The following is a 27,092-nucleotide window of genomic DNA, read 5'->3' on the forward strand; positions in this document are numbered from 1 at the left end:
CAGCCACGTCAGCCCTGACCGCTGCCTCCCCTAATAAAGTTTTTTCCGCTTTGAAGCCGTCGCTCAGTGCTGCCGGGAGTTGTAGTTTTGCGCTTCTCCGCTGTGGAGGTTCCTCTCCATGGGCTGCTTGTTGGGACCAGGCTGAGAGCAGGAGGTGAGAGCTCCGGGGCTGGGGGGCTTGGTGGGGTCGGCAGGGAGTTCCCGGCCGCGGGTTCTGCGTCAGTGCGGAGCCGGGGTCCGGACATTATTGCTGCAGAAGTTGTGCCGCTAGCGGATCGGGGCTGCAGAGCTTGCGATCTCTCTGATCGGACCTGGAGATCTCTGACGCATAGTTTTGGGGGAAAATAAAAAGTTTGTTTTTTATTTATTTTTTTTTAATTTATGTGCCCCACCCCTGTGACGTCACTGCCCTCTGACAACTCTGCTGACAACCAGATAAAGTTGGCTTTCTTTTAGGTCATGGATTAAATCTTATGATTATTGATAGATTTTTTTTTTATTTTTTTTTTAATTCTAAAAATTTCCAAAAGAGCAAATGGAGGGAGAAAACAAAAGAAGTAGTCGGCGACAACCAGTTTGTTCACCATTTCAGCTCCCGCAGCGGTTGTCAGCCGCAGGACTGATGAGTGACAACCAGTGTGGCCACGGCGGTTGTCACCCAGATTATATCAATCCAACCGCCCCTCGAAGATTTGCCACCAAGCATGACTGCCGAAAAACTCTCTGACAACCTCTCGTAGAAGGAAACGTGTCCATGCTGGTTGTCACAGCCATAAACTCCTCTAATACCACAATATGATCATTAATTAATTATTTATTATCGATATCCTGGACCCTAGGACAGATACAGCGTGGGACGCATGCCTCTAGTGAACTACAACTCCCAGCGTGTCCTGACAGTAAAACAACTTGTGTACTATTATTATTATTTAATATATATATATATATATATATATATATATATATATATATATATATATATATATATAGTAGTTATTATTATTATTATTTATTTTTGGCAACAAACTTATAAAAACCTAAAAACTATTTATCCAATAAGTTGAGGGGGATTTTAAATAAATGATGTATTTTACTTGCCGCAGTCCCCACTACCCCACAACATTTTTTTTTTTATTATTGCAAAAATTGCAAAATGTCTAATGTATATCAAAATGGTATCGATTAAAAACATAATCTCCCAACAACTCCATCAATGGAAGAATAAAAAAGTTAGGTCAACACAATTTAAAAAAAAAAAAAAAAAAATTATATATATATATATTTTTTTTATAATTTTACTGGAATTTTAGCAAAAAACGAAAAAAAAAAAAAGAAATTACAAGTTTGGTATCTCCCAAAGCGTACTGACCTAGAGAATCGTGTCGCTAAGTCACTTTTACCACCCAACTGACCCCCATAAAAAGAGAAACACCCCCAAAAAAAAAAATGGTATTTATTTATTTATTTATTTTTGTTTTATCCCACTTTTAATTTTTTTCCCCGTTTTTCAGCACATTACACGGTAAAGTGAATGGCGTCATATAAAACTACAGCTTGTCCTGAAAAAAACCCAAAACACACCAGCATAAAAAAGTGGGGGGAAAAAAACGCAAAAATAACTAAAAAAAAAATAAAAATAAGCCCAGTCGGTAAGAGGTTAAGGTGGAAGCATTCAGATGAGCTAAGGCTACTTTCACACTAGCGTCGGGCTCGGCCCGTCGCCGTGCGTCGGGCCGAGGTCCCCGACGCTAGCGTTGTCCCCGCCGCACAACGGGGGCAGCGGATGCATTTTTCCAGCGCATCCGCTGCCCCATTGTGAGGTGTGGGGAAGTGCGGGGAGGTGGGGGCGGAGTTCCGGCCGCGCATGCGCGGTCGGAAAAAGCGGACCGTCGGGAGCAAAAAACGTTACATGTAACGTTTTTTGCTCCCGATGGTCCGCCACAGCACGGCGCAACCGTCGCAGGACGGTTGCGACGTGTGTCATTGCGTCGCAAATGCGTCGCTAATGTTAGTCAATGCAGAAAAAACGCATCCTGCAAGCACTTTTGCAGGATGCGTTTTTTCGGCAAAACGACGCATTTTCGACGTAATGCAGTTAACGCTAGTGTGAAAGTAGCCTAAGGCTCGGTTTGTCTACGCAGCGGCATTCGTCACGTGACAAACGCAATGTGCACTGTGGTAAACTCATTAAATTATTGTGTTTTTTTTAAAATTTTATTTCTGTACTCTAAAATTCACTTTTATGCATTTGCGCTTTGCATGACCTTCTTTATTTTTTTTTTCTCTACAGCGACTTGTGGTTGTGCGGCCATTTTAGAGCTCTGATAAAAAATTTAAAAAATACAAACGAGTTGCACATTAAAAAAAAAATAAAAATTGGTTCCACATCTGCAAAAGAAATCCCAAAAAACCTTTGGGGTTTTTTTTTTTTTTTTGCACACTAAAAAAAAAAAAAAAAAATTAGAAATGTGTACAGGCCCACAGGCTATAATTGGTATGTGTAGCTGTTCTGTGGAAAACACGGTCGTCTACATAAGACCTAACTATGAGGGCTATGGTTGGCTAAGTCGTGCGACATTTGCCACCAGATTTGGTAGGTGTTTGTGGCATCTGACCAGAATCGCTGCTGAAGTCTACAGCTATTCAGGCCTCAAAGGCGCTATGCCCCATTTCTCTGCCTTAGTTGCCAATAGCAACCAATCAGAGCTCAGCTTTCGTGTGGTAAACCGCTGTGGTGAAATGAAAGCTGCGCTGTGATTGGTTGCTATGAGCAACAAAGACAGTGTTGATAAATTTTTCTCTAATGGTTTTTTCAAGCAAAATATGACATGGGTAGGATTACTTGGAAGCCATTTAGGAACTAATTTAGGGTCCCACATATGTCCTGTCCTAGAAAGGGCTTGTCGCTGTCGGTAGGGACAAATTTCATAACTGATGGTGGATGCAGAACTCGATACAATTCAATAATGGTGGCAAAATGTGGGTCTTGAAGTGGTTGCTGTGTGGTTATTATTAATATTTTTTTTATTAAATGCATTCATTTGGGTTAAATAAAAGCATTTTTACAATTGGGTTTTATTAAACATTGTGCACCGTTTGGCTTTTACAGGCTTTTTGAGATGAGCGAATAAATTTGAGTGGAAGTGAATTGTACTGAAATTTTACAAACATTTGCATGCTCTAAAATACGGGTTTTTGGTGGCAGCCATTTTTCCAAAATGTAAAGTGTTGGGTTAAAAAAAAACAAACAAAAAACCCTAGGGTATTGTGCAGCAGAGAAACCGCGTCGCCCGGCCTCACATGTACCTGTACCGTCACGTGGCGTACTAAGGCTTTGGTTCACAGTTTCTGAAGTAGGTTTGCTGAAAATGCAACTGTTCAGCAAAGCTGCGTTACAATCAAAACTTCAACTGCAGGGTGTGAACACAGCCGATTCCTACAAAGCCATTTCCTATAAACACAGCCTATAGGCCTGAATCATGAAGAGTTTTCACCAGTTTTCTGGCATAAAACTCCATGAATGGTTGCAAATTTTTTGCGCAACTCAAAGTTGTGTAAACATTTTGCAGCTCTTGTTGTTTTTACTCCAGTTCTGGCATGATTGTACAAATGGGTGGAGCTGGGATGGGGCGTGGTCAAACTGGCGCCAACAAAGTAAACGTAATTTACTCCAGAAAATGTGCAACCGAATCTGGCTGGTATAAGTGTCTAGTGGCGGCAGTGGAAAGATGCAGAAAATTAACTAAGGAGGCACATACCCCTTAATGAATTTAGTGCATCAAAATACTTACACTAAAACTGGTGCGAAATGCTCTTCTTAATGACTCAGCCCTGCCTAGAAAGCCACTCCCCTGGGGAACATGGCCCCTGGCTAGAAAGCCGCTCCCATGTGAACGCGGCCCCTGCCTATAAAGCCGCTCCCCTGTGAACCTGCCCCTGGCTAGAAAGCCACTCACCTGGGGAACATGGCCCCTGCCTAGGAAGCCACTCCCATGTGAACGCTGCCCCTGCCTAGAAAGCTGCACCTTTGAATGCGGCCCATGCCTAGAAAACCGCGCTCCTTCCTGTGAAGCCAACCTCTACCTAGAAAGCTGCGGCCCTTGCCTAGAAAGCTGCACTTCTTTGAATGTGGCCCCTGCCTAGAAAGCCACTCACCCTGGGAATGCGGCCCATGCCTAGAAAGCCGCGGCCCCTGCCTAGAAAGCCGCTCCCCCTGTAAATGTGGCCTCTGCCTAGAAAGCCACTCCCCCTGTAAATGTGGCCTCTGCCTAGAAAGCCGCTCCCCCTGTAAATGTGGCCTCCGGCTAGAAAGCTGCTCCCCTGTAAATGTGGCCTCTGCCTAGAAAGCCGCCCCCCTGTAAATGTGGCCTCTGCCTAGAAAGCCGCCCCCCTGTAAATGTGGCCTCTGCCTAGAAAGCCGCCCCCCTGTAAATGTGGCCCCTGCCTAGAAAGACGCCCCCTGTAAATGTGGCCCCTGCCTAGAAAGCCGCTCCCCCTGTAAATGTGGCCTCTGCCTAGAAAGCCGCCCCCCTGTAAATGTGGCCCCTGCCTAGAAAGACACCCCCTGTAAATGTGGCCCCTGCCTAGAAAGACGCCCCCCTGTAAATGTGGCCCCTGCCTAGAAAGACGCCCCCCTGTAAATGTGGCCCCTGCCTAGAAAGCCGCTCCCCCTGTAAATGTGGCCTCTGCCTAGAAAGCCGCCCCCCTGTAAATGTGGCCCCTGCCTAGAAAGACACCCCCTGTAAATGTGGCCCCTGCCTAGAAAGACGCCCCCCTGTAAATGTGGCCCCTGCCTAGAAAGACGCCCCCCTGTAAATGTGGCCCCTGCCTAGAAAGACGCCCCCCTGTAAATGTGGCCCCTGCCTAGAAAGCCGCTCCCCCTGTAAATGTGGCCCCTGCCTAGAAAGACACCCCCTGTAAATGTGGCCCCTGCCTAGAAAGACGCCCCCCTGTAAATGTGGCCCCTGCCTAGAAAGACGCCCCCCTGTAAATGTGGCCCCTGCCTAGAAAGACGCCCCCCTGTAAATGTGGCCTCTGCCTAGAAAGCCGCCCCCCTGCAAATGTGGCCCCTGCCTAGAAAGACACCCCCTGTAAATGTGGCCCCTGCCTAGAAAGCCGCCCCCTGTAAATGTGGCCCCTGCCTAGAAAGACACCCCCTGTAAATGTGGCCCCTGCCTAGAAAGCCGCTCCCTGTAAATGTGGCCCCTGCCTAGAAAGCCGCCCCCTGTAAATGTGGCCCCTGCCTAGAAAGCCGCTCCCCCTGTAAATGTGGCCTCTGCCTAGAAAGCCGCCCCCCTGTAAATGTGGCCTCTGCCTAGAAAGCCGCTCCCCTTTGAACACGGCCCCTGCCTAGGATGCTGCGCCCCTGCCTAGGAAGTCGCGCTCCTTTTGAAGGCGGCCTTTGTCTGCAAAGCCAATTCCTAGTTTTACCTGTTTTTGTTAAACTGTACAACAACTATCCAGCCATTATTATGGCTCCCACATGCCTTGTTGTTGTAACCTTCTAAAAACTATCTACCACTTTTGGTACACAACTCCTGTGCAGACCTATGTGTCTCCATGGTAATTAAAGCTAAACAAAAAAAAAAATCCCTGAATGGATCCAGTGCTGCAGTTGTGTTCCTCCTTCTGGCTATAGGAAGATAGATGGGTGCCTTAAGTTTTAAAGGGAACCTGTCACCCCCCCAGTCGTTTCAAACTAAAAGAGCCACCTTGTGCAGCAGTAATGCTGCATTCTGACAAGGTGGCTCTTTTAGTTCTGGGTGCTGTAACTTGAGAAACAATCAGTTTTATAATTTGTCAGAAATACCTGGTCTTCAGACCTGGAGACTGGCGTTTCCCCCCTGCTTCAGACAGCACACAGCCGTCACTCACATCTTCTTGGTGCTGGGCGCCTCCTCCTCACCGCTGTTTTCAAAAATAGCCGGCGCCTGCGCTCTTATCCCCTGCCTGGTGCAGGCGCAGTGAGCGCTGGCCGTCTTTCCTCATATGCAGTCCAGCTGACTGCGCCTGTGTGGCCGCCCTGCTTGTGATTCCCAGCCCCGCAGTGACTTATGATTTATTCTCACTGCGGGGCTGGGAATCACAAGCAGGGCGGCCGCGCAGGCGCAGTCAGCTAGACTGCATATGAGGACAGAGGACGGGCAGCGCTCACTGCACCTGCACCAGACGGGAAAAGAGCGCAGGCGCCGGCTACTTTTGAAAACAGCGGTGAGGAGGAGGCGGTGCCCGGCGCCAAGAAGATGTGAGTGACAGCTGTGTGCTGTCTGAAGCAGGGGGGAAACGCCGGCCTCCAGGACTGAAAACCAGGTATTTCTGACAAATTAAAAAACGGATTATTTCTCTAGTTACAGCACCCAGACCTAAAAGAGCCACCTTGTCAGAATGCAGCATTACTGCTGCACAAGGTGGCTCTTTTAGTTTGAAACGACTGGGGGGGTGACAGGTTCCCTTTAAGTCCTATTCTTTATTTCTAACCATGGAGATGCATAAACCAGCTTAAGAGCTGTAGACACAAAACGGTAGGAGGTTTTTAAACAGACTATTTGTAGTGTTGTTCCTTTTTTATATTAGATACATCATAGTAGCTCAAAATGTGAAAGTTTACACACCCTTTAAACTAAGCTGCTTGTTTAAGAAAATAAACCCGCCATCCATCTGCTGTCGCACGAAGCTTGTCTCCAGATTATAGGGATTCATTACCTATAATTGGTGAATTTACAGATTGAGATGATCGTTCCTGTTCTGGAGATAAATCACCGCTCTATTTTTATCTTTCTTGGACTCCTTTCTGAGTCAGCGGTGACGGCACATCAAGCTCCTCTACGGCTGGGTGGTGGGAAATGTCTTTTAAAGTGTAACATAGAGAGTTTTGTTCCACTGTGGTCGGGACTGGTTCCGCGGCTTTGTCCCTTTGTGGCCGGAAATGGTCCCGCGGCTTTTTCCCCTTGTGGCCGGGTCTGGTGCTGCAGCTTTGTCCCTTTGTGGCTGGGACTGGTGCCGCGGCTTTGTTCCATCATCGCAAGGAACTGGTGAAGTGGCTTTGTCCCTTTGTGGCCGGGACTGGTGCCGCGGTTTTGTCCCTTTGTGGCCAGGACTGGTGCTGCGGCTTTGTCCCATTGTGGCCGGTTATAGGGTCCCAATGAAGTGAATGGGGTGTAAACAGGAGCAGCACTTGTTGGTGTCAGACCAAGTCGATCCTAAGGATAAGGTCTTTGTTCTACCGATTGGATGTCCTAATCCCTAGGTCCTTGGAACTACACACATTACCAGACTTATTCATTCATCATCCCTTTATAGAAGAGGTGATAATGTTAAACCCCTTTAAGGCATTGGGGACAGTTAATTTCAAACTTTCTCCTCAATTTAAAGAACTCCTCCATAATTGTCCCAGATAAAATGTAAAAAACTTCTTTGTGTTAGCTATATCTGCGCTGTCTAACGTGACAACCACTGCAGCCAATCAGCGGCTGGGACAGACTGTGTGGTCACCGCCGGAAAGGCTGGAACAGCGATCGGGGTTTTTGTTTATCTAGACAATTAGTGGGCCACCCCTTTTACCTGGTGATCACACAACTTCGGAAGCTGCCTACAGCTTTTTCTCTTTGCACATACACATGCACTCTGATCATGCATGCGTTTGCAAAAAGGAAAGGGGAGTAAGCCGCTGTCGGATAACTCTCTTCTAACGGCTTATCTTCCCTGATGGCAAAGATTGTTGGAGTCAGAGGGTCAGCGCTGTCTCAGTAAGACCCAGCACGCCAGTTAATCAGCCGTTTTCAGCTGCAGTTGACTGTGCACTGTGTAGTTGCCGTTCTCAGTACTGCAGCTCCGCTTCTAATGAAGTCAATGTGAGCTGCAGTACCGAGGACGGCCACTATGCAGTGTATGGAGCTGTGTTTTCCATTGACTTCTATAATCAGATGGTATCTGCTGCTCCAGCAGTTACAGTATCTCCCATTTTAATGTAGTAAGTTAACCCCCGGCGCACACTTCACCGTCCCTTTCAGCACTTTGCCTGGGATCTGCAGTATCCGTCGTTGCATCTCTCCGGTTTGCTGAAGCAGGAAATGACTGTACAGTCTTTTCAATGTAATCTTGATATATTTTATTTTGTTTTCCTCCTTTTCTTTATTGTTTCTGGGCTGCAATCCCAGGGCTCGTAAAGCGATCTCTGCCTGCAAAAGTATCTCCCGTATCTACGGCTTATCACTTGAGCGCGAGCAGCAGCCATGCTGGACCATCAACTTCATTGAAACGCGCCAGAATTGAGCTATTGTATTTCACCGCGGCATCGGCCAGTTGGCATCAAATCTGCACATGTGGCCCAAAAACAAGAGGCTGGTGCTAGTTAATTATCAGAATGAATCATTACCAGCCGTGTCCTAATTGCTGGACGATGGCTGCATTTAGCCGGAACTGATTACTGATGAGGGGGAGAGGATATAGTGTTGAGGGGTAGCGTTGTGGTCACTGTACATTTTGAGCACATTGTTAAAGATGAAATACTCTTATGAAACAATTTAAAAAATATATTTATAAAGCAATTTTAAAAGTTGTGTGTTTTTTTTTTTTTTTTGTTTTGTTTTGTATGACACATTTTCCTTTATAATGTAACTTTACTGTATAGACTGGTGCAGAGTCATCTCATTATTATAAAATGGGAGTTTAGTGAACGCTCTGTGCTATAAGTAGAGATCAAAATAGTAATACTACACCCACACATAAGGCTCTGTACCAGGGCTGTTGAGTCGGTATAAAATAGACCGACTCTGACTCCTAAAATATATAATACTTTGGGTACAGTAGTACAAAGCAGGATGTGCTGAATATTTTCCTATCGCCACGACAGCACCCACAACGAGAGAGGGGATCCGCCCACCTTCCGGACAGGAACCTACAGGTTAAAAAAGGGCGGCCCCCCCTCGCCCTCCAGTTTGGGTTCCTGTCCGGACGGCGGGAGCCTACAGGTCAGCTTACCCAGGTCCGCCAAGCCTCTGTGCGGTGTCCGGGTGAGAACGGCAGAGTCGGGGGCCTGGAAGCAGCGTCGGGGGAGGTTCTGTGTTCAGCCTCCCCCCTCGTCTGGCAGGGACCGGCTCGGTGGAGAGAGCGGTCGTAGTGGCGTTCCCGGGGGAAGGCACGCCGCCCCGGGTCGACCACGCGCGCAGGACGCTGGAAAGATGTCGGCGCTTGTGACCCGGAAGTAGATGAACGACTTCCGGAGGAGGCCGGGAGGAAGAGCGCGGGACCTTTGAAAAGAAGGCAGCGCTTGGTGAGTAGTGTGCGGCAGCATGTCTTCTACAGGAGACGCCGAACACCGACCGTTAGGTGAGCAAAGGAGCAGCAGCAGATCTCACACAGGAGATGTGGCACGCGGGCAGCAGGACCCTGGCACGTCACGTCGCATCTCACCCCCTCAAAAACCGGTACTTTATTGTTTCATCAGCAGTGGTGAGTTTTTATATTGAACCATTGACTGATACAGATTGTCCCCTGTATTATGTTTTCTTATAGGGAAAAAAGACCTCAAAATCCAAACATAAGCAATGTGCGCTATGCACGGAGCCACTACCTGACACCTATCTAAAAAAGCTATGTCAGTTGTGTATATGCCGCACGTTAGAGGAAGAAGCTCCCCTCCGTGTATCAGATTTAAGGGAAGTAATTAGGGAGGAAATAAAATCATCCCTTAAAACCAAGCGGCATGAAAAAATTAGCATGGAGGTGATATCTGATTCCAGCCCTTCATTACAAGAGGGCGAGTGCTCGGACACCTCATCATCGGCCTCCTCGGACGAGGAAGGAAGACCTTGTTTCTCCACAGAAAATATGGACGCTTTAATTAAAGCAGTCCGTACAACGATGGGGGTGGCAGAGAGCAAAGAGCCAAGAACCACCCAGGAGATCATGTTTGCAGGACTAAACCAGAGGAATCGTAAAGCCTTCCCCGTGGTTGAGACCATTAAAGATTTAGTCAGACGGGAATGGGACAAACTGGATAAGGGGTTCTTACCTTCGGCTGCAAAAAGAAGGTATCCCTTTGAAGATGACACCTTGTCTCAGTGGGTAAAAATCCCGAAAGTGGATGCGGCAGTAGCCTCTACTTCAAAAACTGCCTCACTACCATTAGAAGATGTGGGACTCCTTAAGGATCCCTCAGATAGAAAGGCTGACATGCTTCTTAAAAAAGTGTGGGAAGCATCATCAGGAGCCTTTAAACCTGCAATCGCAGGCACCTGTACGGCAAGGTCAATCATGGTCTGGGTGACGCAGCTAGAAGAACAACTTAAATCAAAAACACCTAGGGATAAGTTGTTGAACTCCCTGTCTCAGGTCAGAGAAGGAGCGGCTTACCTTGCAGATGCCTCAATCGACTCCCTGAAATTAGCTGCGAGATCGGCGGGGCTCTCAAACGCAGCCCGAAGGGCGCTTTGGCTAAAGTCTTGGAAGGGTGATGCCCAGGCTAAAGCCAAGTTGTGCTCTATTCCGTGTAGGGGTGAGTACCTGTTCGGCTCGGTGCTGGATGACATACTTGCAAAGGCGGAAGATAGAAAGAAGGGATTTCCTAAAGCATTTAATCCCACTTTTAGGAACGCCTTCCGGAGACGCATGCCCTTCAGGAAGTTCCAGTCAGACCAGCAGGGATATAATCGTGACTGGGAGTCGTCGGATCAGAAAAAGAAAGGTGGATACTATAAAAACCCTTCATCTTTCTCAAGACGGAGACGCAGATAGAGCAGCCCTTCGTCAGGGAGAGTGGTCCCTAAACCACCACATATTCAATCAGATAGTCAATCTATGGGGATTACCGACAATAGATCTGTTTGCTACGAGGGAGAACAAGAAAACCAGGAGGTTCGCATCCTTACACAGGGCAGACCATCCTCTCATAGTAGACTCCCTTCGTGTCCGTTGGAACTTCCGACTAGCGTATGCATTCCCTCCTATGTGTCTAATTCCGATAGTTCTCAGGAAGATCCGGGAGGAAGGAGCCAGAGTAATCTTAATCGCCCCCTTCTGGCCCAGGAGGCCTTGGTTCTCTCTCCTCAAAACAATGTCTGTCACCGATCCCTGGGTATTACCAGTAGTTCCAGATCTCCTCTCTCAAGGTCCATTCCGTCATCCAGATTTGGAGACTCTTCACTTAACAGCGTGGAACTTGAGAGGGAGCTTCTGAGGGAGAGGGGGTTCTCCGAAGCTTTAGTAAATACCTTGTTAAAAAGCAGGAAGGAGGTTACAACAAAAATCTATTCAAAGATTTGGAAAAGATTCCTTATGTTCTACCAAAAACCATTGGGGAATAATGCTCCGATCTCAGCCATTTTAGAATTCCTTCAAAAGGGCTGGGAGTTGGGTCTAGCGGTCAACACTCTAAGAGTTCATGTATCGGCCCTAGGAGCTCTGTACAACAGTGACATAGCTGGTAATAGATGGGTGGCTAGATTTATTAAAGCATGTCAGCATTCTAACCCAATCCATATTGCCAGGGTACCTCCTTGGGACCTCAACTTGGTGCTTGAGGCATTGACTGAACCCCCCTTTGAGCCCTTAGAATCTATTTCGATTAAAAATCTAACTTTAAAAACAGCCCTGCTCTTAGCGTTAACATCTGCCAGAAGGGTCAGTGATATTCATGCCTTGTCAGTAGATCCTCCCTACTTGATAATTCTCCAAGATAAAATTGTCTTAAAACCTGATCCTGCGTACTTGCCAAAAGTGGCAACTAAATTCCATAGGAGTCAGGAAATTTATTTACCATCTTTCTATGAAAATCCGGGTTCAGATGAGGAGAAAAAATATCACACACTAGATGTTAAGAGGGTAATATTAGAATACCTGGATAGGACACAAAGCTGGAGGCAGAGTAGGGCTCTGTTTATTTCTTTCCAGAATCGGAAAAAAGGTTCTGGTGTCACGAAAAGCTCTATCGCCAGATGGATTAGAGAAGCAATATGTCTTGCCTACTCTGCCAAGGGAGTAACACCACCTGAAGGCATCAGGGCGCACTCCACTCGGGCCATGGCATCATCCTGGGCGGAGAAGGCAGATGTCCCCATTGAAATGATATGTAAGGCGGCAACTTGGTCATCACCTTCCACCTTTTATAAGCACTATCGCCTTGATCTATCTGCTAATTCCACCTTACAGTTTGGCCGCTCAGTGCTTAGTGCTGTGGTCCCTCCCAGTTAATAGTCTTTGAAAGTCTCTCGTTGTGGGTGCTGTCGTGGCGATAGGAAAACCGGTTTTTACGTACCGGTAATAGGATTTTACAGAGTCCACGACAGCACCCATACATTCCCCCCCCTGTAATTAGTTACTTATTCCTGCACTCTGTTGAGGGTGTGTTTTAGAGATCACTCTATAGAGGTGGTGGTATTTAGTAGTGTTTAAGATAATATTGTCATGTACTGATTCATTGGCGGTATCCCTTGTACTCTGGAACACAAACTGGAGGGCGAGGGGGGGCCGCCCTTTTTTAACCTGTAGGTTCCTGTCCGGAAGGTGGGCGGATCCCCTCTCTCGTTGTGGGTGCTGTCGTGGACTCTGTAAAATCCTATTACCGGTACGTAAAAACCGGTTTTTTCATAATAATTTGGGAAAGTTATGAATTGCCCTATAAACATCTGTTCTGCCCCTGATCTTAGGATATCGGCTTTTAGTGGAGATGAATCTGTGCTGCACTTCATGTACATGCTCAGTAGTGGGGCCGGGCTGTAGAGTCATAGATGAGATGAATCTGTGCTGCACTTTATGCACATGCTCAGTAGTGGGGGCAGGGCTGTGGAGTCGTAGTTGAGATTAATCTGTGCTGCACTTCATGTACATGCTCAGTAGTGGGGTCAGGGAAATTGAGGAGTCGGAGGTTTGGCTCACCGACTCCTCAGCCCTGCTCTGTACGCAGGTCTCTTGTAACTTCCATGACATTGACGACAAGGATCAAGAACTGGAAACGTCTTACTCCTGATGAAGTCCTCGAAACTCTTAGTCCGGATGAGTCGTTATGAAGCACTGGTAGATGACGTTGGTGCAGCAGAGCAATGCAGACGGAATAAAGGAAGTTGCGATGGCAGAATAGTAATGGGAAGAGCCAACTCAATCTGTTGAAGCAGAGTCGAGATTACAGCGTAACATAGTTGTAATCCGCAATGAGGAAGTAGTGGAGCAGAGCTGGGTTTGTCACAGAGTTCACAGCAGAGCTGTTAGTGGCAGAATTGACGCAGTGAGATAGCAGAGCTGAGTTTGTCGTAGAGTCCAAGGCTGAACTGACGCCAGTATCTGTAGCAGCTGGGTTTGTCTGGGACATCTAAGCAGGAAAGCAGTCCATGGTATCGGCGTCGTCTCCCAACTACCTACGTCTAATGGTACCGCCAGATGGTGCCATGGCAGCACGATTGAAGCCGTGCCCACGATGGCGGCTTTGTTCTCAGAAATGGCCATGGTAGTGGTGGGCAGAGTACAAGAAACGATCAGCACGTCGCACTCCATGGCCCTACCCTAAGGCTATGACATTTCTCTGGTAACCTCATTTATTGCAGCTGTCCCAAAGCACCCACGTCCCACTGCTCGGACTATCCAGGAAAAAAAAAAAGCGTCTACCTCCAATATGGCTGCCATCGGGGACGCCACAGACCTGGAATCTCGCAGTAGAAGAGAGGTGACGCTGATGATATCTTGTGTGTATTATGAGCATTGCGCTCTCCTTATAACGCCAGGTCTCGGCCCCGCAGTCACTCATACATCCCCATACACAGGCCCGGCTGCCCATCACCGCGCGGCGTGGGACCTGCGAGCTTCGGGGACATCGTAAGCCGTGAATGTTGGAACATCCTTGATCTCAAGCTGTAGTACGTTTTTTTTTTTTTTTTTAAATGCATACAATTATTAATACTTAAGCTATTGCAATGCCCAGCATATGGGGTAAGCGACATAGCTAATCAGAAGAACTATACTACATTTCTAATTGGACGTATTTGCTAATATTGTTATTTTTATTATTATTACACCTACTGCATATTGGGATAGGTTTTTGGAGAAGGGACTACCTCTTTAATCATAAACTTTTCCATTTCGATGACTTTTGACTTTTTTCCCTTTCTCTCTCCGCCACCCTCGTTTGGCCGTTCATTAAAGACGGATAATTACAGCAGGTCGTTTGCAGTTTGCTGATCCATGCATTTGTGACCATGTAAATTTTAATGGGATTTTCTCGTTATCATTTTATTAGAAATATATATGTCCTTTAATTAAAATGCTGCAGCGCGAGCGGCCGGACATGCGGAAAGTGTCCTGGCTGACGAGTTTCACGCTAATGGGAAGATCTCTGCCAAATTCTGGCTTGTACATGCTCCAATCTGAGATAAAGGGCTCTGCTATGTGACTTTAGCCTGGGACCCCCTAAATCACGCAGCGTAATTACCTGCACTCTAAATTACAATGTTTGCATCACTTGTTTAATATAAAGAAGCCAATCTGGTGGGCAAATTAATCTATTCGTTAGAGAGATCGCATGTGTGGTGCAGCCGAGCACAAGAACTTATTTGTATCAGTCGCAGTTGTAACTTGGACTAAATCTTGTATACAGTCGTGGCCGAAAGTGTTGGCAGCCATGAAATTGTTCCAGAAAATGAAGTATTTCTCCCTGAAAATTATTACAATTACACATGTTTTGTAATACACGTTTCTGTCCTATGTGTATATTGAACAACACAAAAAAAAAAAGAGCAAATCCGACATTTCACACAACACCCCCATAATGGGCCAGACAAAACTGTAGGTAAACAACTTTGTTTCAAGCATGTGATGATCGTTCAAACTCACCTGTGGCAAGTAACAGGTGTCTGCAATATGAAAATCGCACCTGAAACCATATAAAAAGGGGAGAAGTTGACTCAGTGGAGAACAGAAATAGGAGAAGAGAACTGTCTGAGGACTTGAGAATCAAAATTGCTAAAAAAAAAATATGAATAATCTCAAGATTACAAGGCCATCTCCAGAGATCTTGATGATCCTTTGTCAACGGTGCACAACATGATTAAGAAGCTGACAGCCCATGGCATATTTCTATGCTGCGGTCACGCTCGGGTCCGGAGATCTGCCGGCCAGTCTGTGGGCAGCGTTCTGATCGTGGTCTGATTTATACGGCCATCTGACCGCACCCTAACAGTGATTAATTTCCTCAATCTGCCGATCCAAGCGCTGGTACCGCCACTCCTTAGGAGGGTCACTTATTTAAACAGGAGAACCCCTTTAACTGATGGTAGAGGGATTTCTTTTGTAAGGCTTTTTTTTTTTATATATATTGCATATGCCATCTGTAGTTTTATGTTGTATACCAGTGTATATGAAAAATGTAACCACCATGATTTCCCACACAGCGAAAAAATAAAATATTCTTTCCATCCTTCGGGCCCCATATAGACTACATTTCACAGAGTTAAAGTCCCCAACGGAAACACTTGTGAAATGTTTGGAGAGTTCAGCTCTGAAGGATGATACTGGCTGTAATTCATAATCACTACCGGACCTTGTCATGTATTGTCCTCACCACCATGAGAATCCCTCAGAAATAACTTCAGATCCTCGGAGGTTCCTTCATGTGGACGCGACGTGATCCATTTGGTGATGGGCAATAACAACCCTATATATGGCTCCGATATTATCACAATATTGACTCTTCCAAGCCAGGAGTCGTATTAGAAGCAGTTTTGGGGTCCTGATGACCCCCCCCCAGTGTATGCGATGGAGAAGTTAGATTGTGGACCTCATTTCTCTCATGTGAAGTTATTAGGATAATTGCTAATTTTTGGTGTTGAGCTCGTTACTCGAGTTTGCTGAGGGTGGTCAGGTGTGCACCGAGTATCGTGGATGCTCGAGTGACATGTTCGAGCGCCCGTGTATGTGAGACAATACCCTCATATTTTGCGTCTAACAGCTGCGAAACATGCGGGTTCGGGGACTCCAACATGTCACTCGAGCACCCGTGATACTTGGCACGCACACGAGCAACCTAGGCAAACTGGAGTAACGAGCACTTGCGCTCATCACTACTAATCTTTGAAAAGTCAGCCATGCCGTCCCTCCTGGGATTATGTGGATAAAATGCAATTTCATCACAAACAAAAATGAAAAATTAGACCTCCATTTTCAAAAAGTATCTGTAATTAATATAAATCATGATGTTAGGCCAAATTCAGACGTTCGTGTCTGCCGATCTACGACTTTACCGTCTGTGCTCGAGACGCGTTTCACTCTACCATGACCGCTTCCTCAGGGGTGGTCCTCACCGCAGCTCCACCTACTTTATTTAAATGATGCATTCTAAAAAGTAGTGATTATCCCAGCCACACAACGTTTACCTGGTGACCAAAGTTGAGAGAATTTTAGAAGGAGCTGTCGAGATTGGATGACCCCTTTGATGAGCCAGATTGGTACTTATAATTAGGAAACGTGGGTCCTGCCTTATTGGGATTGGTAATGACTAACCTACTTTTCCTGAAAAAAAACTTGCATTTATTGGTGTTTTTCATGAAATTAAGAAGAATTTTCCTTTTTTTTTTTTCTCTAAACGTCCGTGCGACAAGACGCTCCACAACTGTAGGACCATGACCTCCATATGATGTAGACCCACCAAGTGACTGTCCGGACTTGCTTCTTTTACCCCCTTATTGTTGGAGGTTTTTTGGTTCATGTAGTACAGAATAGCTATGAGGGGTCCCTGCCCAGGGAAGGGAATAATGCCCGAATGCCTCATTACTGCAGAGCATATACATATATATATTGAGTGTCCTCTGACTGAATAATGAATCTGCTTCTGCTTTACAGGCTGCAATAAAGGTAATAGGGCCGTGCCCGGAGGATCAAGAAGTCGAAAACTTGAAGGTATGGTTACCATGATATTGGTAGAGAGGTAGTTTGTGCTTGTAAAGTAACTCTGCCCACTTCAACAGACCCGAACAACCTATCCACAGGATAGGGGATAACTTATTGATCTGTGGGGTCCTCACCCCTGGGACCCGCATCCGATCGGCAGAATGAAGCTTTTTTTTGTTTTTTTTATTCCCATTAGAATGCGATTAAAATCTGCCATTCTGCAGTGGTCGGACCTCTGCTAATCACCTCTCCGGTGGGTAGGTGATCACTTAGTTTTCACTGGACAAAACCGTGGGGAGATCAAAACCGTTGCCACTTGTGGCCTAGAAATGAAATTTGCTTTAAATTTTTAAAGATTTCTAAGAGTGAAAAAAAAACTAAGAGGAAAGGATAGGTTACTTCCAGAATGACAAAAAACTCTATTTAACCCCTCGTCAACCTAAGATAAGAGAGGTCTAAGTAAAAAAAAAAAAAAAAAATGTTATTATTTGGAAACCATCAACAAGCAGTCTAGCTGCTGTCAGACCGTTTTATGGCTTTTTATTTGCAATATGACTTGCACATGGTGGTTTTACTGTGTTGCAATGGTGGTAGAATTCTGACCTGTGACTTAAAGGGGTATTCTCATCTCCAAGATCCTACCCGGATGTGTAGGTACGTGTAATAATATTAGCAAATAACTTCAATTAGAAATGTGGTTCTTCTGATAAGCCATGTCACTTACCCCACGTGCAGGCCATTGCAGTAGCTTGGGTATCCATGGTTACGACCACTCATATAGTGACACTTATTTAGCTGTTACTGGTGGTAACTATGGATATCTAAGCTACTGCAATGCCCTGCATGCTTATCATGAGAACTATACTACATTTCTAATTGGAGGTATTTACTACTATTATTCTTATTACACCTACTACATGTTGAGATGGGAATACCCCTTTAAGGCCCATTTACACGCTTGCCCCCTACCACGGGCCATCTAAACATGCCACAATTGGCCGACAAGCAAGCAAAAGGCTGGTTTATTGGGTAATCTGATCGCTTCTACCTGGCATAAGTGATCATTGCCTGCGGCACATCGGCCTGTGTACACAGGGGCTGCGTTATTTCTGGTATGGTGGCTCCTTGCATCCCTTGTTCAGGATGAGCAGTTGCGATGCTTCACGGACAGTTGACATCGGCGGAGCTGGAAGATCCAGATGGAACATGGAAGCTGCCGAAGCAGAATGGAAAAAGAAAAAGCCGACGAGAAGCGCAGGATCTGAAGAAGCAGAGTTGAAAAATTGGCAAAGAGTGTGACCGGTCTGTAGAGCTGGTCAGAGGTCTAACAGAGTACCCAGCGATATAGCAGAGTTGGGTTTGTCCTTCTCAGAGGAGCCTCCCTGTCTTCAGCATTTCCTAAGAGTTGTGGTCGTGGGGGGGGGGGGGGGTCTCGCTGTCCTCCTCTAATCTGCTGGCTGCAAAAAACAAAATCAAGTAAAATCCATTCATTCAAGCAAAAGAGAATTTAACAAAGTGGAAACTGCTAAATATCAAACTTTCAATTGAAAGATTTTTTTTTTTTTTACCCCATGTTAACAATTTATTTTTTATTTACACCGCACATTTTTTCTTTATTTTGTAAGTGAAAATAATGATCTTTTTGCTTTTCTGTGCGGCTTGTAACCAGTGATTATCTGAGCTAATCAGGCCCGACTTTCACACCAGTCTGTTTCTAGTTGTGTGGGAATAGAAAGATTTAATGTGGATGAAAAGGAGAAAATAAGTGGTATGGTCGTGTGCGGAACAAAGCGTCGACACTTCCCATCTATTCTGCGCCGGTAACGTCTGATCCGTTCCATTTACTTGTTAATTGCCGGTACATAGCAGATGTTTATTCATGACGGAGCGGGGCGTCCTTCTACTTGGCTTTACTCCGGCATGTCTTACAGAAGTGCTCGACGGTATTTAACATGGAATGGTGTCAAATAATGATTTTTCTTTTTGTGGGTGTTTTTTTTTTTTTTTTTTTTTATTTATTTTTTATTAATGTATTCAATTTTTTTTTTTTTTTACATCAGTGGAAAAAGTAAAACAAAACCCCAAACTTTTCCCAATTGCCCATTTCCGGACTAGGTTCTGCAGCTTAGAAGAGTTTAAAAATAAATACACACTGAACAAAGCAAGAAGTAAATGTGAAAAACGGCATATTTGCCTCCTGGTGATGTTAAAAAAATCACGTGACCGCTGCAGACGATCAACCTTAGCCTTCTGTATTCCGTGAGAGCATAAGACCTTCCGCTGCAGCCTTCACTTTTTCGGCAGAAGCCTGTCCTACAGCTGACAAATGAGAGGTTATCGGCTTATAGTGACAGCTGTAGTGGTCAGTGTGAAAGCTGCGATATATAAGATTTATTTCACTTTTTTATGTGAATATAAAAAAAAAATAAAAAATAATAAAGTTGTCTTGGCCAACAGTATTCTCGGTATGATCCAGAAACACCATGGAGTAATCTCCTGCTATCCAATTCTATCTTGATCAGCTAAAGCTAAGGGATACTTTTATTTTGTTCTATTGCAGAAAGGGCAAAGGGGAGAGGCTCCTGCTGCAGCCAGTTGTCTTACAGCCACACACAGGACATTGAAGAGTGAGCTGTTTCTTCCTTGTAATAAAAAGCATTTTTGTTAGTTTTACTGTTTATTCCTTTACCATATAGATTTGGGCACATCACTTTTTAATTACTAATCATAATTACCGTAGCCTTTATGTTAATTACATTTTGTTCTTAAAGGGAGTATGGCAGCAGGCTTTTGCTATGTAATCTGAGGAAAGAATAAAGTAGAGGCCGAGACCCTGATTCCAACGATGTGTCACTTGCTGGGCTGCTTGCTGTCCTCTTGATACAATCACTTTTTTATCTGCTGCACCTCTGGCAGTGCTCTGAATGCTGAGCTCTGTATAACCCCACCCACACCACTGATTGGCAGCATGCTGTGAACACTATATCTGCCAATCAGTGGTGTGGGTGGGGTTTGCACAGAGCAGGAGGACTAGGAGGTGCGAGAGACTTAGTCTAGAAGTAATAATCTCCTGCTGATAAAACACTGATTTTATTGCAACAGCAGCATACAGCCTAATCAGTGACACATCGCTGGAATCAGGGTCTCTGTCCCTACATCATCCTGCTCTGATACATTTCAAAAACCTGCTGACAAATTCCCTTTAATATCTTTTTTTTTTTTTTTTTTAAGTTAATTTGAAAAGAAAGTGTAAGAGTTGTTTTTTTTCGTTTTCACCCTAGTTTGTATTCTAGCTGCGTTACGTTGATTCTTTGTTTAGAGAAAGTGAAGACGGCAGAAAAATAGAAAATTACCGGCAGAAAAATAGAAAATTACCGTGTGGCTTGCAGCATCTATGGGAAAGATCCCGGCCAGATAAACGCCGCTTGCTTGCAAATTGGAGGCTCTTACCGTCACATAAAAATCAATTGTTTCAGTGATAACTAAGCCATTTTCTGTCCGATCTCTGGTGTTCAGTGTTGTCACTCATCCACCGTGTGATGGCAGCTCTATCAGGCCGGAACGTCTCGGAAGCCCAGCGTATCGAGTGTGCACGACGCGAAAGACCCTGACGATGGTGATGTAACCTAGAGCGGTGTGGACGCTGCGCTTTGTGAGCCAAGGACAGGCAGGATGGAAATGTACAATGCTTCAAAATAACAGCGGCTGAAAAGTATTTTTTTTTTGCTTTGTTCTGTTTCGAGAGCAATGACTTATTCTAGTACTCTACTGGTGTTCACGTATCTGGACTGAACCGCCGTACAATAGCTCAAGGCCATTGTTGAAACCACAGACTGTTAATCCATAGCTGTGAAGATAATATGAGGCAGAAACAGGCGAGTCCCTGGTTGACAAAACAAGCGTCTGTGAAGTCTACAGTTTTGGGGGGGAAAACTGGACCTTCTTAAGGAGGCAAGTGGAGTATTTTGGCAATACTCTTTGAAAAAAAAAAAAAAAGTATGCTAAAGAATTCACTTCCGTAAAGAAGACTGTTTCGCTTGTCAAATATTGTGGAGCCGGCTACTGTCTCAGCGTATGCATCTTTAACGAGCCTTGGGATAGAAGACCAACTAAGCCAGATGCCCTCCTGTAGACCCTTTTGGAGAGCAGAAAGCTCTTTGACTACACTTCTAAAGGCCCTCATCAAATGGTCTCGTGTATTGGGTGGGGAGTAGATATGGATCCAACATCTCCTAGACTGGAGTGGTTGGTGGAGAGAGTGATCCTGTGTATGGGAGAGTCAGGCCGAATAGCTGCCGACTGGACCATCGTTTTCGCCGACAGCTATTTAAAGTGTATGGTGGGAGTTGAGCTTAAGCCTGTGTAGCTCAATAAGTCCAAAATTCCCTACTGATTTAATGTCTAAGTTCATCTTTATGGTGGTGTGGAGTTTTTTTTTTTCTGATGCAGATGATTTTGAGAATGTTGGAAGGAGTTGTCCCATCACAGACCAATCCTTTCACAATGTGGCCGTCGGGGTGGTCAGTTGATCGTTCTTGATCGCGCTCCCGGCACCACTGGTAAAGAATTGTTTTTCCCAGAGGAAGCTGTGTCTAGTTGGGCATTTACCCTTACCCCAGTGGTTAATGGCAGTCTTTGTAAGACCAGGATGTCCAAGTCTGCTGACATCGAATTCAGGATGGTAATCACTAGTAGTGACCACAGTGAGAGAGAATTTTATCATTTCGAGGGGTTGTTTAATGAGCACAATGCCTGTAATGAAATATGAAGGTCACAGAGGGGAGGTCACTGCACGGAATCCCCTTCCAGGAGCCAGAACGAAGAGCTGCTCTGTAAGACTTGAGACATCGATGAGATACATGGCTGACTTATCTGTAAATACATTTCCTCCTCACTCATGATCATTGTTGGGTGGGCTCCAAAGTGAAAAGCCCCTTTTTAACTATCTGACTATATAGGTGTCATAAACTGTGTACTTCGATACTCGTTACCCTAATGATGTGCCGCGGCAGCCCGAACTCCCACCGACCTGATACTGATGATCCCCACTAAGTACAAAGATGCGAGAATGCTGCGGTAAAAGTCATCTATTCCATCATGGGTTCGAAAAGTAAGGAGGCAATAGGTTGTGAATGTCCAATGCCGGTCATCAGTTACTTGTTGGCTGCGACACGTTGGCGTTGTGGATATCCTGTGTGGACACTACTCTACAGATCCATGATCTCCTTGGCTTTCCACCACTTCCTAGTCGATTGGATTGAGTCTGTACATAACTGGAAAGATATTCGACAGCTATTGTACGAGTCAACTTGTTGTGTTTCATGGTTTGCCGTCTGTACCAGGGATACTTTTTTTTGTTTTGTTGTTGCATAGATTCAACTCTACGTAAATGATTAGTTTAATCTCTCCATGCACAAACCAGGCCGCGTATACATTATTTATAGCCTAGATATGTAGGATTACAGCTCTGAATTTTTCATACAGCTCTGGGGAGATCTATTTGTGTGGATTTAGAGGAGGATTAAGGCCGCGGTTACAGGTAACTTTCATTCATTGTCAATAATAACATTTGACCCCTTGAATGCCGTCGCGGCAAGTCGAATATTGATGAGAAGTCTGAGCTACTTTACTCATGAAGCCAATCTAAAGGAATAGTAGAATTTGGTCCTTACACGGGTCCATGGCAGGACCCTGTAGCTTTCAATACAGCCAAGTGCATTGGTTGATGCTTTTGGTACAGGATGATTTCGACTAGGCCCTTGTGTAAAGAATACAAATATATAGGCTTTTATTGTAATGTATGTAAATTGTCTCTCCTCCGGAAGGAAGAAAAAATTGGATCTTTATTGCCACATAGATAATGTCTGACTTTTAGCAACATGACTGAAGATGTAACCCGTTCGGGGTTCCTTCCGCCGATTTTTAAGGCTTGTTAAAAGGTCGGAAGTTGACTTTAATAGTGTAGCTATCATCAGTAGGCTGACACTTGAGAAACCGTGCTCTTCCTTCTGAAGAGGAGCTAATTTTGTCTTGTTTTTAATTTCATCTCTGGTTCTCATTCACAAGCAATGCTAAATAGGGGAAAAAGTAAGCAAATCGGCTCTCCGCCAGAAGGAAGAAAGTGGCTGCCTGGTACCACTTTTACATGGTAACTCCATCTGTAGACCACTATTTTGGATTCCTTTCTCAGGTTTCAGAGGGTTTGAAATTGATTTTATAGATTAGTTACCATCAGCAGGTGGCACTTGTGAGTTTTGTGCCTTCTGGGGGAGAGCTAATCTGCATACTTTTTACCATTGTTTGTAAATCTGATTAATTAGAACTATATTCTAGTGCAAGATGACAATGTCTCCTGCATGGCTTGGATGTTTTTAGACAATGGAATAACGCTTATCAAAGCTCCCACATAGAGGGTTCTTTTCAGTTACAGCAGTATTATCTTAAAGGAAACTTTTTTTTCTTTTATGGGCAGTTCCTACAAAGCTAAGGTATGTACTAATGCTGAATTTGAGGTGCAAGTGTATTCATAAGTGGTTATAGAGGTTCACGTAGGTCTTTTTTAAAGAGGTATTCTCACACGTCTATCTCAATAACGGTCCCGTGCTTGAGATGGTGCAGTCATCACTTCCATCTCCAATCACCAGTGTGGACTGTGCTCTATCTAGGGAGTTGGAAAGAGAGGAGTATTTATTTTGGCAAAGCATGCCTAAAGAAATGAGATAGATATATATATATATATATATATATATTTTAAATGTCAGCCAAAATCTTTTAACTAATTCGACCTTCGTTAAAAACATGAAAGCCATCATTGGACGTTCCCAAGATCTTTGTGGGCCGTCATGTAGGCTTTTGTACCAATTGATTTTTCTTTTTCCTTGAGTACTAAACCAATTGGACAAAGAAATACGGTAAATACAGGCGGAACAGAGAGGATTGAGAAGGGTTGAGCGCACAGGAAATATTCCTTAAATCTCCAATGCCTTACACGTTCATTGACCGGGTGACCAAAGACAAGTTCCGGAAACCTCAAAAATGGCTTCATCTTCTCTCAATTTACACTAAAGCTTTTCTGGAGTCCGTTTTTTGGATTCATGTTTTACTTACGGCCTTATGTTAAGATACAATGAAAAGTTTTAAGTTGTACACTGCTCAGTAACATTGTAGCATATGGTAAGTCAGTACACCCATCTGCCTTCTGCTGCCTTTAGAAGTCATCATGTGGAAAAAAAAATTGTTAGATAGCATACAAAGCCTTGCATCATATGACAGTTTTTTCCTTTTGTGAAGCCCTCGGGCCCAGGATGACGCCGCCACCTTATTATCCGTGTTTATTTTACATGAACGGATTATTACATAGTTATTTGCAAATCTTATAAAAGACCCAGCAGGAGCAGCCGTGCGGTAGAGCCGGAGGAGACTCGCTCAGGATCATACATTATTCATGTGTCACACTGCCTTGTCTCCAAAAAAAAATAACCAACAACTTTTATGTAACATTTTTGTGACCCGTGCATTCCGTGGAGGAAAAATATACAACCGATCCCTTACCTTTTTTAAAAAACAGGTGCTACAGGGGAAATAATCCAATAATTTATTTCACCTCTATCCAAAAATGGAGACTGTTTCCTACAACCAAGGAGGTGAGGAAGTCTTTGTGCACAGACCTGGGTTTTATAATGTGCCGCACAACTTTATATATTTTTACTATCTTTTATATCTACATATCGTTACCAAAAAAGCACAAGACATGCAAAAAATGCTAGACATAGCGTCAATGGAAATAGCAACTTCCAACCGCATTGTCCCTCAGCAAGATGTACTTATGAAAAAAACAAAGGTTCTTGGCGCATAAATTGGCCAATTCATCTGTGCCCATCAACCACGGCAAGGTGACACTTTTCTGACGGGTCCTATCATAACCCTTCCCTATCCTACTGTACATGCCACTTTTGGGCTAAAAAGCCTACAATAATGGACAAACATGTCTATCCTGGGCTGCAAGCCTACAATTTGAATGGGCAAGTAGAATTGGTTGAGAACATCTACAGGTCAATGGAAAGAGTGCAGTGCCAGAGCAGAGAGAGCCATACCCTCCAAATTATCTATACAAAAAAAACCTGACCAAAACTTCAAGTGTGAATAGGTGTAAGCTATTATGATATGATCCATCGGAGAACTGTCACCTTGCTGTGGTTGATGGAGACACATGAATTGGCCAATTTATGCGCTAAGAACCTTCGCTTTTTTTTTTTTTAAGAACATCTTGCTGAGGGACAATGTGTTTGGAAGTTATTTCCATTGACACTGTATGTCTGGGCATTCACAGACTGCTGCTGTGCTTTTTTACACATATCTTTACAGACAAAATTATCATCACTGTCCCCATCAGGGCTCACAATCTAAATTCCCTATCACTATGTCTTTCGAGCGTGGTCATAAAGGGCAAATTAGACCATTCTTGAGGGATTAAAAGATAGGAAACTAAAATACAGTATAAGCTTTCATTACAATATGGTGTAGACCTGGCATCACCTTGGTCTATCTAGTGAGCCCCAAGAAGAAAAATGTTTCTGAAGCCACGTCCTAGAGAAACCCGGATGTCCACCCATGAGGGAGCAGTAATTGCGCCATTAATTATTGTTTTTTTTGTCACCTGGTTTCTCATAGAATAGATTTAACTTGACTGGGGAAGACCACTCAATGACCTACTTGTTCTTTGTTTGATTACTTGGGTTACTTTCTCACGGAAGAATTGATGATGTCCCACCACAATCCACCTGACGAGGTTGAGCCCATTTCTTTAGACAAGGTTGATTAGGTTTTCGCAATGATTGACTCTGAATATTGGGACAAGTGTTCATGTAGAACACCTTTTCTGTAAGACATCCTGGCAATGTGATGTTCCGTACCTTTCCTATCGTGAGGTCGAACGTGTCCTTGGTTCGGGTAGCTAATGGGAACGTTCTTATGCTCATCAGATGGTGAATACTTGACTTAATGACTACTCCATCCAAGATTTACATTGTACTTCTCACTTTCCAGATCACCAGCTCTTCTGCTGCGTTTTAAGACTCCTACACATCTAGTGCTGGTCTACTACGTGACATACTTGAGGACACCACCACCTCCACCTCCACCACAATGAGGCAACTAAAAGGAAAACCAAAGAAGGAGTCTAACAAAGATAAGAAGGAGCGGAAACAAGCCATGCAGGAGGCTCGTCAGCAGATCACCACCGTAGTGCTTCCCACAATCGCCATCGTGGTGGTACTCATCGTCGTGTTCGTCTACGTGGCCACACGTCCAAACACAATCGAGTAACACGTATTCCCTTGTGTATGGGTACAAGATGCTTTGTGCCAACAGAACCAAAAATTATTTTTTTTTTTACTCTACAGTGACAGTGTATACAGAGGATCCCCTCGATCAGCCTCAGTGTTTTTATCTGATTGATTTCGCCTCTGTCCTATTGAATGTAAAAAAATAAAAAAGTTGGGCAGGAACAAAAAAAAAAAAAAAGTGCCATAATTTATATGTAAAATAACAAACAAAACTTGTGCCTTTTATGGGGGAAAATAATTTTTTAAATATACCAGCTTAAAAAATAAAAATGTGGGATATTTAATGAATTGGGGGCATCACACTTCATTCAAATGTACAACACTGTTGCTATATTCTGTCTCGGTGGCCAAAGGACTCTACTTCGTGAAGACGTCAGTGTAATATATTGTACCCCACATCCCTGATATTTATTTTTGGAATAAAGGATGAAACATCTTTTACCTGGGTTTGTCTTCTTTAAATAAAAAATGTTCTTTACCAGCAACTTTTTTTTTTTTACATGTGCCAAGATGGCACCAGATGTCTTCTAGGTTTTTATTGCGATAAATACTTGGCAACAGATACGATTGCATTGTTATACACCAGACACTGGCAAATTACAGCCTCAATACGGCCCGTGCCATGGTCTGGGACCGACAAAGGCCTGGAAATCAAAAGTGCCCTAGATAGTAGTCCGGTGCTGGCAGCATCGACCACTGATCCTGACCGGTTGAGATCGGACCTGGTGATGCAGGTCATGTGCACACGCAACGTTGGAGAAAGGAAGGAAAGGCAGAGGCAACATGAGCGGGAAAGAAGAATGTGGGAACAAGGAGAAAGAAAGCAGGACTCAGGCAAGGCTTATTATATTTAGCTTGTTTTTTACAGAAGACCCCCTT

General features: G+C 44.5%; 1 long non-coding RNA gene across 1 annotated transcript; it reads left to right on the forward strand.

Moving 5' to 3' along the window:
* Positions 1 to 26,654, forward strand: LOC143817272 (uncharacterized). The gene is made up of 3 exons (XR_013224097.1): positions 1 to 154; positions 16,822 to 16,878; positions 25,915 to 26,654. It is a non-coding gene; the product is annotated as an uncharacterized LOC143817272 (long non-coding RNA).
* Positions 26,655 to 27,092: the final 438 nt, after the last annotated feature.

This window comes from Ranitomeya variabilis, chromosome 3 (genome assembly GCF_051348905.1).
Source record: "Ranitomeya variabilis isolate aRanVar5 chromosome 3, aRanVar5.hap1, whole genome shotgun sequence".
Classification (NCBI taxonomy): Eukaryota; Metazoa; Chordata; class Amphibia; order Anura; family Dendrobatidae; genus Ranitomeya; species Ranitomeya variabilis.